Source organism: Bidens hawaiensis, unplaced genomic scaffold, assembly GCF_021521415.1.
Source record: "Bidens hawaiensis isolate Kalapana, Puna unplaced genomic scaffold, B.hawaiensis_p1.1 tig00026176_1, whole genome shotgun sequence".
Taxonomy (NCBI): Eukaryota; Viridiplantae; Streptophyta; class Magnoliopsida; order Asterales; family Asteraceae; genus Bidens; species Bidens hawaiensis.
Window position 1 is genome coordinate 258,456 of NW_027494204.1, and position 13,450 is coordinate 271,905.

The 13,450-nt window shown below is 33.2% G+C and overlaps 1 long non-coding RNA gene and 2 pseudogenes across 2 annotated transcripts; 2 read left to right on the forward strand and 1 right to left on the reverse strand.

Annotated features, from left to right (window-relative positions):
- Positions 1 to 2,061: 2,061 nt before the first annotated feature.
- LOC143572937 (D-galacturonate reductase-like) lies at positions 2,062 to 4,290 on the forward strand (annotated as a pseudogene). The gene is made up of 4 exons (XR_013142340.1): positions 2,062 to 2,404; positions 3,373 to 3,616; positions 3,740 to 3,921; positions 4,060 to 4,290. The product of XR_013142340.1 is annotated as a D-galacturonate reductase-like (transcript).
- A 1,311-nt stretch (positions 4,291 to 5,601) lies between these two features.
- Positions 5,602 to 6,379, reverse strand: LOC143572933 (uncharacterized). Its single transcript, XR_013142339.1, has 3 exons — positions 6,313 to 6,379; positions 6,063 to 6,213; positions 5,602 to 5,987 (listed from the first exon to the last, which is right to left on the reverse strand). It is a non-coding gene; the product is annotated as an uncharacterized LOC143572933 (long non-coding RNA).
- Positions 6,380 to 10,012: 3,633 nt separating this feature from the next.
- LOC143572934 (D-galacturonate reductase-like) lies at positions 10,013 to 13,450 on the forward strand (annotated as a pseudogene).

Sequence of the window (13,450 nt, forward strand, 5' to 3'; positions counted from 1 at the left end):
CCGAAAACTGATGGAGTAGTGCATCGCCAAAAACATATTTTATTTGTGGAGGGGAATAGTGGGTCGACGGAACAGTGCGTCGCCGGAATATATTTTAGTTGTGGAGACAACAGTGGGTCGACGGAACAGTTGGTCGCCGAAAAATATTTTATTGGTGGAAAGGAACAGTGGGTCGCCGGAACAGTGCGTCGGTCGGAAGTATTTTAGAGGTGGTAGGGAACAGTGGTTCGACGGAACAGTGCGTCGCCGGAAAATATTTTAGTGGTAGTGGTGGTGGTGGTGTTTGAATGAGTAATATTGTGATAGTAGGGGAGATTATTGGAATAGAGAAAGAGGAAAGGAGATTGATGGGCGCAGGATCAAGAACTTCTCGTTGGAGATATGATCTCTAATACCATAACAAGAATAGAATGATTTGGAAAAGATGATAAGCAACCACAATATTAGAAGAAGATTATAATCAAACACACTTTGTTGATTACAATAAGACATATATATATACAAGAATTGGAAGCTAATTCAAGAAATACATTTAATTACAATTATATGTAAGACATAACTTATGGAGAGAATATCTTCATCTTTAACTAGCCATGATTTTTGGGATTGTATTTATTATTATCCTTGATACTATGAATGGTGGTTAAGTTAACAACAGGAGAAAACGTCTCATATTAATCAATGCTAGTATTTTGAGTGTCCTTGCCAACTACCAGTCTGGCTTTAGACATAGCTTCTTGCCAAGCAGGATGATCAGCAGCCTCTTTATAAGTAGAATGTTCTTGATATCCGGTGGGGGAACTTAATGAGGGAACTTGCACAGATGATCCAGATTTGGAGAGGAGGGGGGTGTTAAGGAGCTTGAAAATTTAAAGTATCATATAATTTTCTTAGACATAAAATTATTCGAAGCAAATGTGCTATATTTATACTTCTAACCAAAAAAACGAGGGGTCTGAGCCCTCTCCCCGCCTCTTCTGCCCCTTAAAAGGTTCGCCATGCTGATGCTGTTAAGATTAAGAATGAGTTGCTCAGACCTTAAGTAAATGATCAAGATTAACAAAGGAAACACTATACGCATTAGTTCAACCACACCATTTTGATAAGGAACCTGTGTTAAGCAGTCTAATGAATAATCCCCTTTTGTCGGAAATACTTACGAGATCTTCGGTCAACATTTTGTGTTAATGATGTGGAGCATGAGTACGGATCTTATCATACTGATGACATTTATCTTGAGTGGATTATGTTAGTGTAAAAATTTATTGAACTGGAGGCGTTAGGAATTGATGTGAAGAAGCAAGAAATGAAAAGAAATATATTGAACCGGAGGTGTTTGGAATTGATCATGTGAAGAAAGATAGGGTATCATTTCCTAATCAGCATGAATGTGGACAAGAAAAATTAAGGAACTCTATGTACGCTTGCTTGATTTTACATAATATGATCTTGGAAGAGTTGCGGAAAAGCAACATTTAACATCATGAAGATGACATGCAACAGGCGGCTAAAATACTAAGCACCAAGGAGAAACGAGCTATTCTCAGGAGAACACATGATTCGTAAGCACATATTAATCTTTGCTCAGATCGACTTGCTAGAGCATCTAAGGATGAATCCCGAAGATGCCAACGATGAGGATGATAATATTTATAAATGTTTTTTTTAGTCTTTATAATTATAATTGTATTGATTTTTTATCTTAGTTAGCAATCAATATTAGTATTTTGGTATAGATTAGCTAATTATTAAAAGGTAATTGTGATCAAGGTAGACCATTATATATTTCCTTGGATTGATTTTATTTTTATTTCTAAGAAATTATACAAACTACATTCTCATATGTAATCCGCAACCGATACCACAAATGTTTATCCACCACAATAATTTCGTCCATTTCTAACAATTATTATTTATACCCATACAAAAAAACAAGACAAAAAAGGCAAAAAAAATAATAATAATAATAATAAAATAAAAATAAAAAGCAAAAAAATATCAGCCCTGTAAGTCCCAACAAAACCATGCATATTATCACTTAAAATCAACCTCAAAGTTTCCAAAAAAACATCAAAAAAATGGCAACTATTCCCTATACAATGATAAGTTCTTCCGAAGGTGCCCGACCGGTTCCAGTGATTGCAATGGGCACAGCGTCGGAATTAGGCCTCGCAGGCATTGAAACGGTGGCACCATCGACTGTTATCGAAGCCATTAAGATGGGTTATCGTCACTTTGACACAGCAGCTTTATACCAAACTGAGAAACCGGTTGGGGAAGCGATTGCAGAAGCTCTAAGATTAGGCCTCATAAAGTCTCGATCTGAGATTTTTATTACAACCAAGCTGTGGTGTAACTCTGCTGACCGTCATCTTGTTTTACCGGCCATCAAGCAGAGTCTCAGGTAAAATATTTTCATACCTTTGCTGAAGTTTGTGTTAATTATCTTTTTGAAAGAAAAATATTATTATCCACCGCAAATTATATGCTATATTATGTCCAACATTAAGATACATAACAGTTAATAATTTTATCAAAAGACTAAGATTAATTTTATCAAAAGGGTTAAACTGAATTGTGATGCTGAGAGACTAGAACACATTAAATGTTAACTAACCTGATATAAAAAGACTTAGATCAATAGTAATTCATGAATAATATGAAACTAGCAAACTAATCAGAACTAGGATAACAGTGGGTCTGGTTTAGGCATTCCCAAACTCATACCGTCATACCCAGTCAGTAAAATCAATCGAAATCAGGTTGGGTAATTGTCGGGTAATTACCCGTCAGATATTAGGCAAACCAGCGGGTTTCAGGTATAGCCGACCGAAAACCCGGCGGTTATCTATCGGGTTTTGAAAATTAGTTTATAACTAGTCAGTTATATCGGGTAAGTAACTATTAATCAATTACAAAAAATAATTAGCATAAAATGTTGCCAATGACTAATCAGTAACACATAATTATTATAAACAAGTTTTGACGAATAAGCTATGCTCCAAGTTTCATATGATACATCCAAGTCTACTAAAAAAATAAAAATCCACCAAAATCGGATAAACGGGTCGATGCATGTTATCGGTGATCGGGTCGGGTAATCGGACATATCTCAAATCTCATACCCAATCCAAACCCATGAAAATTTTAAAAGTAATTTTAAACTTGTCCCATTTCCTAATGGAACGGGTATTACTTGTATCAAACATTTCGGGTTTTTTAATCAGGTTCGGGCTTTAATATCATCCCTAATCAGAACAACCTTATAGACTAAATTCTATGCTGACTCAACCAAATATTGCTCAAAATTTGTAATTAAAGAATATTTTTAAGTTATTCATAACCAAATATTGATTACCGTTATGAATGTAGGAATCTGGGAGTAGATTATGTAGATTTATATCTTATACATTGGCCATTAAAGCTGATCCAAGAGGAAATCAAATTCCCTATTCCAAACGAGCAAGTAGCCGCTATCGATATAAAAGCTGTATGGGAAGGCATGGAGGAATGTCAAAATCTTGGACTCGCCAAATCGATTGGCGTTAGTAATTTCTCCATTAAAAGGATTAAAGAAATTCTTTCGTTTGCCAAAATCCCTCCGGCTGTAAACCAAGTAAGCATGATTAGTACCGTTCTAGCCATTTGCTTGATGCTCTTAAGATGATCTTTATTGTAAAAGAAAAGGAAATTAAAAAACAAGATGGTGGTACTAACATCATTTTAATTTGGTTTCAAGGTTGAGATGAACCCAGTTTGGCAACAGAAAAAACTTAATGGATTTTGCAAAGAGAATGGCATCATTATAACTGCTTACTCTCCATTAGGTGCAGCTGGTAATAATACATGGGACACAACCGTGTCATGGAATGTGATATTCTTCAAAAAATTGCCAAGTCCAAAGGAAAGACAGTGGCTCAGGTTTTCTTTATTTGAGGCAAAATTTGTTTCTTTAATGATATTACATTGATTATGAGTCTATTAATAGCTTCAAATCAAATGTCTAATAGTACTATAGTGACAAAGAACATGTACTGATGTTTTAAAATTGACATGCAGATTTCTTTAAGATGGTTACATGAGCAAGGTGTAATTATTGCGGTTAAGAGCTTTAACACAGAAAGGATGAAGCAGAACCTTGACATCTTTGGATGGTCTTTGACTGAGGAGGAATTGAACAGAATTGACCAAATTCCTCAGCATAGACATGTTTATCTAATCGGAGGATTGGCGACCGAGCATAATGATGTATTTGCTGAGATCGATGCAGAACTTGATGAACAAGAATAATATGTATGTGTTTTTCTTAAGGTTTCACCCATTTTTGGTGTTGTCTGCTTTTTTACAAGTAGCTTGTGCACAATACATTAATTTAATTAGTAGAGATCTACAACAAAAACTTTGTAAGTTGTGCATTGTGGGCACGCCGTACGTTGAGCTTTGTATACTAACAAAATACTACCGACATTAGTATTATGTTAGTATGAGGTTATTAGCAAAAAAAATGTTAAAAGAGGGAACAATCAAAAGATATTTCATTAGTTGTGACCTTTGCCGCTATTTTTTAAGAGATAATAACCATGTCACTAGATCTTCGTGTCTCCTAAAAAAATTATATGTGGAGTATTATTTTAGATGATGAGATTTTCATCAAATGCATACCCTAGAACCTACCATGACTTTGATAATCACAAAGTTTATTTTATTTTATTATTATTATTATTTTTTTTACCAATAAAATGAACTTTTGATAATCACAAACGAATCCATACCGCGTACGTAATCGTATGGCAACGGAACTAGAGAATAAATGATCATGGGCCATACTAAATCTAACGCTAGATCCCAATTTCCATTTTTGTTTGTTTTAGACGTAATCATGTACGAAGATAATATATTTATTTGTTTAAATAAGCATTTTAAAAACAAAAAGGTTAAAATAGTAAAAAGAAGTTATCACTACTACAAAAACAGCCAAAAGGTGCGGTGAATTTTGCCAAAAGATGCGGTTCTAGGACCGCACAAAATAGATGCGAATCTTCAGATATAGAAACCGCACCTTTTAAAAAACCGCATCATCTAACCTGCATATTCACAGTCGCACCTTTTACATCCTAATCTGAACCGCATCTTTTAGTCGCACCTTTTACATCCTAATCTGAATAACTAAACCGCATCTTATAACATATAAACTAACCACACCTTTTAGCTTAAATTCTATTTTTTTTAATTATTTTCTGGAAACAACAATATACAAAACCAAACAATATATGCAACTACAAGCTGCATCTACATACACATATATACAATATTTTATAGATGCAAAACCAAATAATATATTTAAAAAAGGTTTCAAAATGTACAAAAATCATGTTTCAAGGTACCACAAATGCAATCCAAATACAAAAATCATGTTTCAAATATTCAGTTCAAAAAACTCTAACTTTCATCCTTGCAACCCGAAAGAGCCGTATTCAATCTTCATACTTGCAATGCAAATTCGAATCCGAAGTCTTCCTACTTGCCTAACAAAACAACATATCCAAAGTCTTCATATATATGCATTTGAGTCAAAAGTTAATCAAACTCAAACCCTACTCATATATAAGCGAGTTTGTACTTTACGCTTTAGATATAGATGAACATAAAATAGTAGAATCCGGGATAACCTTGGGACGCTTTTAGAAAGTTCATGCCCAGCCCGCAAACAGTCAAACTCCAAACACCTTATTAATCCAATGATCCATTAAGTCTATGACCATAAAGTCAATTTCCTTATGAGAAGTAATCCCTCCTTTATTCCATAACTGAAACAAATAATAAAAGTATCTAAATGTACACAAATAAATAGAAAAGTTGATATTTTATATATTTATGCAAAAAACACTTGCCTTTTCAACAAAATTGTATTGAATGGTCTCCACAAATTCCCGCATGTGTTTAATGACCATATAGCCGCATTCCCAACCTTCTTGTTGTTGGTTGCACTGCAATTAATTCACAATTAATTATTTTAAGCACCTGTAATAAGTAATAACTAGATATAAAAGTATAAAACATACATTCACCACTGTCCATGTAAATTTTCTCCCGAAACCGTTATCAGCTAGACCCGAAATGGTGTAGCTCTCCTCACTTTTCCCCCATTTTAAAGAATCAACAATATAGGCGGTTGAGGTGCCCGGTTCAAAGATAAAAAGCGTCCAATGACCACTAAAAAGTAGAAATTATGAACAATTAAATATGTATGTGTATGACTATATGTATATGAATATATGTATGCGTATGTATTGACGAAAACACATATATTACCTGTTAGCAAATGGTGCAAGAAAATATCTTTTGTTTCCATGATATTTGAATATTTCTTTGATGTGTTCCACAATAGCCTCCGAATTTGTGTCACATTCTGTACCTTTAATGCGGCTAGAATCAAGGAATGCGCATTCGGATTTGGGCAGAGAAAAAAATACTTTGAATATATAGATATGAGATAAAAGTTAGTAATTAAGTAAATTATATCCAAATAACTAAATATGTTTTGTACCATATTTAAACAATAATAACTTACATTGTAAACAAATGTATAATGCTGAAATCAAGCCATTCCTTTGAAAATATTCTTAACAACTCTGAATATGGGATGCATTTGCAACTCGTTTGGGGTACATCCCTTGAGGTGAAGAAATGCAAATGGAATGGCGTGCACCGACAAATTTGTGTAAATGATCAAACATAACTCGAATGATACCCGTTTTTTTCTTTAATTTCTCCAATGTGGGTTCCAAATCAGGATCTTCCCACTCATCGTGTTCGGGATCATTTACTAGTGTAATTTGTGGTTCGGGCTCAGGCTCAAGCTCGGGTTCGGGTGCCCGTACGGTAGCATATGACGTGATTTGTTGCTGGCCATGGATAATAACTAAATACGATTATAAAAACATTAGTACATATATAAAAATATATGTTTATATATATACAAATTGATATATAAACAAGTTTTTGAAAACTAACCGCGTTTAAAAACCCGTCTTTGAAAGGATATAGATTTTCCGTTTGATTTTGGTCGTCTTCGTCAACCTAAAAACAAATAAATCGTTGAAAAATCGAACAAAGAAACAATATAAAGAAGAGTAACTAGGTTGGCTACCAAATGATAGGACGTCATGTGTTCGTCATGGAATTGTGATGAGCCATGATGCACTTCATCAACCTAAATTTACAAACAAATTGTTATAATATGAACAAATCAAACTAAATTAAAAAATAATTATTAGATTAAATGGGTCGACCTTCTGTGGACGGTAACTTGAAGTGTCCGAGGTATCATCATCATCTATTTGTGGCGAAGCATCCACTCTCGGGGCACTAGGTGAGCTAGGTGCCCCTTGGTTCACAAGCTACAATTTAACAAAGAAAATATTATAGTAACTATTACTATATTGATATACTAAAATATATTTTAATATAAAAAATACCCTTATCGCATCTCTTGGCCATTGAACGATCTGGTCAACTATTTCTTCAACTCGTTTAAGTTCACTCGACCTTGCCACTTTGTAGACTTTCAACGTCTTAAATTCATCAACGACATCATTCACCGTAACCTTGACACAACCCTCCATTATTGTTTTACAATGTAGAATTGTATCAGTGCTCGACCAGACCATACCATCAGCCACTTTCTCTAGTGAATCACCCACTTTTAGTAACAACTCACAACTGGTGTGACTCTGAAAAATCATTCAAAATTTTTAATATATATAACATTTTAATATAGCAAATTATAAATATATTACCTTAATAGGTGGATAGTCGACTCGTATATTAGGTCTCGCATCCACCGGTGGTACCAACACTTTTTCATGATTCACATTCTGAAACAATCCACCATGAGCTTTTGTATAACCTATAAATACAATATAACAAGCAAATTAATTACAGATTATTATGCTATCTATGAATTCAAGCTCTCATAATGGCTATTACGTTCAGAAAAGAAGAGATAAATAAATTACAGATTTAATAATGATTTTGGTACTTGTAATTAGTTACAACAGAAATGCAGTTTCATGGACAGGTTGCATTGGGTTTACTATTAATTTTGGTAGGTCAAACTGGGCAGCCATTCAGTTCTGAAAATAGCAAAGCGGGTCACACCAGGCGGATTAACATTAAGGCGTTCTGGAAAAGAAGTCATTTATTTAGATCCACCCGTTCTAACCCACACCCATTTTGACCTGAACTCTTTCTAACATAAATCAAAATAACCTTTTTTTAAGCTGGCCCGTTCTGACCCGCACCCGTTTTGGCCCGTTCCATCAGCACCATTTAAGAAGTTTTGTTTTGATATAAAAGGATTTTACTTTTGTAAATGTTATATAAGTATTACACTGCTAGAAAAAGCCACTTTCAAACAATACAAAAAGGATTTGAAAATATAGAATATGTGTACAGGATGCAAATCAAGTATATAATTTTAATAAATAGTAAACAAAGACTAGAATATGTAATCACATCAACTTTGGTCAATCTGACAAGTATCATAGTATTTTAATCCATCCATCAATATCACTTGTGTAAAAGTAGAAATCACTTTTTGCATACTCCTACACTCCCACATAAATAGTATAATACTATAAATCTATAACATGTAATCACCACGTAGTTCAACATTTCAGAAGCAGCAGAGAATACGAATATTAGAACAGTTTAGTGACATCTAAGGCAATCCTGTCAAAGTAACATCTAAAAAAGATTACAAAGAATATTAATGCAGATCTTTGAAGGAAACACACACAGTCATTATCGATAATCTGGGATAAGGTCCTTGATCGTCCCCCATGCTCGGGTCCAATAACTCGAACTAGCGGGTCTTCCTTATTTTTAGAATAGCTCCCATCCGCTATCATACTTTTCTCCACTCGTTTCTATAAAAAAGATATGCTTAAACATTCGGCTATAATAATTACAAATCAAACTAAATTCATTTTCATATAATTAAATAACATAATCATTTACGTATGTACGTAGGTCTTTTCTAAATTTGATTTATTAGAATTTTCATAACAATAAAATAATAGTAAGTCCTCCAATTTATCTCATTTTCCTCATTTTATCTCGAATGTTTTTTTCCTTGTACCTCTCGTTTTTTCTCACTTCCCCCCAAACATCAAAGCCAGTATCATTTCACTTTCTCTCAATATTTCTTCCTGAAACCCAAAACCACTCAAAAATGGGTCTGGGATAAACTTAAGCAGTGGAGTATTCCCTAGTTTCCATGGAATAATAGTGGGAACAAAACCGGGCGGGGGATGGTTCGGCTTCCCCGTTTCTTCCCACCCTTTTCCTGGTTCCTCGTGGACTTCACTCTATCCCCTCTTACTTAAAACTATTTAATGATTTTCATAAAAGCTTTTCCATATGCTATTAAATATAGCTCTTAGTACCTTAAGTTCCAAAATTTGTATTTGAAAACACAAAACATTCTTAAGCAGTGTATTAGAGTAATATATACAATTGCAACATAATAATTAGCACTTTCTTTTCTAACGACCAACAAAAAATTATCAATAAAAAACATACAACTTTCCCCTAGCAAAGAGCTTGTCGACGTACCACGAGAAGAACCCAACCACCACACGAATCGTAACAGTGGCCAAGCCACCCAACATATATAACACCAAAAAAAGAAAATAAAAAGAAAATAGCAATCAACTAAATTAATTGCTAGAATAGGATGCTTTTAACATGTTCCTTCATCCTTGGATTGATTTTTTAATTTCAAAGAAATTTTACAAACCACATTCTCATACGTGATCGGTAACCGATACCACAAATTATTTATCACCGCAATATTTCGCACATTGCTAAAAAATAACCCATACAAAACAACCAAAACAAAAAACACAAAAAGACAAAAAAAACATTACCCTTTTAAGTCCCAACAAAACCATGCATATTCTCCATCTCAAAAACCAACATCAAAGTTTCCAAAAAAAAAAGAAAAACAATGGCAACTATTCCTCATACGATGATAAGTTCTTCCGAAGGTGCTCGGCCAGTTCCCGTGATCGCAATGGGGACAGCGTCGGAATCTGGCATCGCGGGCATTGAAACAGTGGCACCATCAACTCTAATTGAAGCCATTAAGATGGGTTATCGTCACTTTGACACAGCAGCTATATACCAAACTGAGAAAGTGGTTGGGGAAGCGATTACAAAAGCTTTGAGATTTTTGTTACTACCAAGCTGTGGTGTAACTCCACTGACCGTCATCTTGTTTTACCGGCCATCAAGCAGAGTCTCAAGTAAAATATTTATTAATTTCGATGAAGTTAGTCTTAGTTATCTTTTTGAAAGAAAAATATTTGGGAAAATTCTGAAAATGTACCTTTTAAAAAAAGAGATTTCGTTTATGTCTCCACAAATCTAAAGTTCTAGAAATATTTCCACCAAACACATCGCTTATGTCATTTTTCTACTCACCCGATGCTTGTGTCCTCCAATTAAATAATGTTAGTTAGCCCACACAGGTCGTCCTAGACAAGTTTGGTGAATAAAATAGGTTTTCCAGACGAGTTTGTAAACAAGTGTCCCGATAAGTTGTTGAACAAAACAACCCCTCTCAATGACTTTGTTAAAGAAATGCCGACGATTTTGTTGCACAAATAAGTCTTCCTTTGAGTTATTGATAACACGTGGCGCCTATTTATTGGTCTTACAAACATGTTGCCCAGCCTTAAAAACACGTCATTGATGACGTGTTGCCCGGCCTTAAAATCAGGTCATTGATGGTGTGTTTTGAGGGGACATTTATATAACTCTTGATTTGTGAGAACATACGGAATCTCTCTATATAAAATGGGTATTTTGAGAATTTTTTCCAAAATATCATCATCCATAGCAAATTATAAGTTATATGTCCAACATAAAGATATATAAGTCAATTAATAATTTCAAAAGATGATTAAGGTTAACTTAACATACATAGATCGATTAATATTAATTGTCTTACATCATCTTATCTTACTATACTAATAAAAGAAAATACTGGTTGCCACATGTCAGTCTCATATTTATTCTTGACCATTTTTTCCCTCCTAAATTCTAATCTCCAATCTTCTTAATTCTAGATATTTATGGTAATTATATTAATGTTTGACAATTTAAGATTGTTATTTATTTTAAGAAACTGTTAAAAAGCAAAATCAAATATAAATGGTTTTAAAATTTTACATATCATACATCAGTTGAATAAAACAATATTTGAGAACTACTACCAATAGTCAAACAAAAAACTAAATTAAATTAATAAAAACTCCATCTACTGTGTTTAATTATACGTATATATAAAGTAATAAGGATAATTAACTGAGTAGAAATATCCATAAACAAGAAAAAAGTTTATATTCTTCATTTTTTTATATTTACATTCTGTTTACAAATATATAAAATACTTTATTATAAAAGAAAATTTTCTAATTTTTGTTCTAAATTGAGCTTAAAATTATATTGAAAATAAGAGATTTTTATGAAGCCCACTAATTTCTTTCTTGTCAATAAATTTACATTTTCTCCTAAGTAAAAAAAAAATAAAGAAACTCAGCTAAATAAAAAAGATAACAAAATTTCCTACAATTATCGGGTAATTTCAATATCATTTTGAACGAGGAAGAAGATTTGTAACTTAATAATGGAACTAATTTATTAAAGAAAAAAAATTAGTTTGATGATTAATTTAATTTGTTGTCGTTAAATAAGGTGGTGGGCGTTTTTGTAGGCTTGCTTAAATTAAATTTGTAAATCAATCAAAATAAATTTATAAATCATGCATGAAATTTGAATTCATATCAAAATTATTCACCAATCAATATTAGTTAACTTCAATCAATGATTTCATCCCTAATTCAATGCAAATTTGTTCATCTTCACAAATAAGTTAATACAAAAATTTTATGCAAGAGATTTTCTCGAATTTGTAAATTTTATATTTTAAAATTCTTATCTATATATTAGACTTATCTTTTACCTTTAATTAGTGTTGTTTCTTTCTTTCAAATGATTTATCTTATTGATTTTAAAATTTGAAAAATCCAGTGTATTACTCGGGTTCTAAAACTAGTTTTTCTTTTTAATAACACCCGTACCCTACAAGTGGGAGTGCACGCCATATTCATTTTTGGCTTGCCCTACTTGGCATACACCTAATTGTTAAAGCTAAACCTACTTTACAAACACAATTAAAATACGACATTAATTACCTTTATAAGTGTAGGAATTTGGGAGTAGATTATATCGATTTGTATCTTATACATTGGCCATTAAAGCTGAACCAAGAGGAAATCAAATTCCCTATTTCGAACGAGTGCATAGCCACTATCGATATAAAAGCTGTATGGGAAGGCATGGAGGAGTGTCAAAATCTTGGACTCACCAAATCGATTGGTTTCAGCAATTTCTCTGTCAAAAGGATCAAAGAAATTCTTTCATTTGCTAAAATCCCTCCTGCCGTCAACCAGGCAAGCGTGATAAATGCCATTCTAGTTGTTTGCTTGATGCTCTTAATATGATTTTTTTTTATTGTAGAAGAAAAGGCAAATTATAAATCAAAATGATGGTACTAACTGTTTTTAAAGATTAATATGTATATATGTTTCATTAAAAAAACAGTGGTTACATCAATATAACGGGAACAAGTTATGCCGTTAGCCCCTTTTAGATAGCAAAACTAAGTTGTTTGGAAATGACCTTCATAGAACGTGGATCATAAATTGCTATTCATGACTCGTTTGACACGACTAAATAGCTCTATAGCGTCGGCCCTCGGGTGCTAGTAAACCAAAAGTATCAAATGCGAATGATACTAACATCATTTGATTTGATTTGAAGGTTGAGATGAACCCACTTTGGCGACAGAAAAAACTCGATGGATTTTGTAAAGAGAATGGCATCATTATCACTGCTTACTCCCCATTAGGTGCAGCTGGTAATAATACATGGGGACACAACGGTATCATGGAATGTGATGTTCTTCAAAAAATTGCCCAGTCTAAAGGGAAGACAGTAGCTCAGATTCTGTTTATTTTATTTTATTTTATTTATTTTTATTTTTTTTGTAATGATATTGTTACATTGATTATGAAGTCAAAACTAATTGTTTCAAATCAAATGTCTAATACTATGGTAACAAGTGAGCATGTGCTGATGTTTTGGTATCGAGATGCAGATTTCTTTAAGATGGTTATATGAGCAAGGTGTAATTATTGTTGTTAAGAGTTTCAACACGAAAAGGATGAAGCAAAAGCTTGACATCTTTGGTTGGTCTTTGACTAAGGAGGAATTGAACAAAATTGATCAAATTCCTCAATACAGGCATGTTTATCTAATTGGAGCAATGGTGATTGAGCATAACAATATTATGGCTGAGATTGATGCAGAACTTAATTAA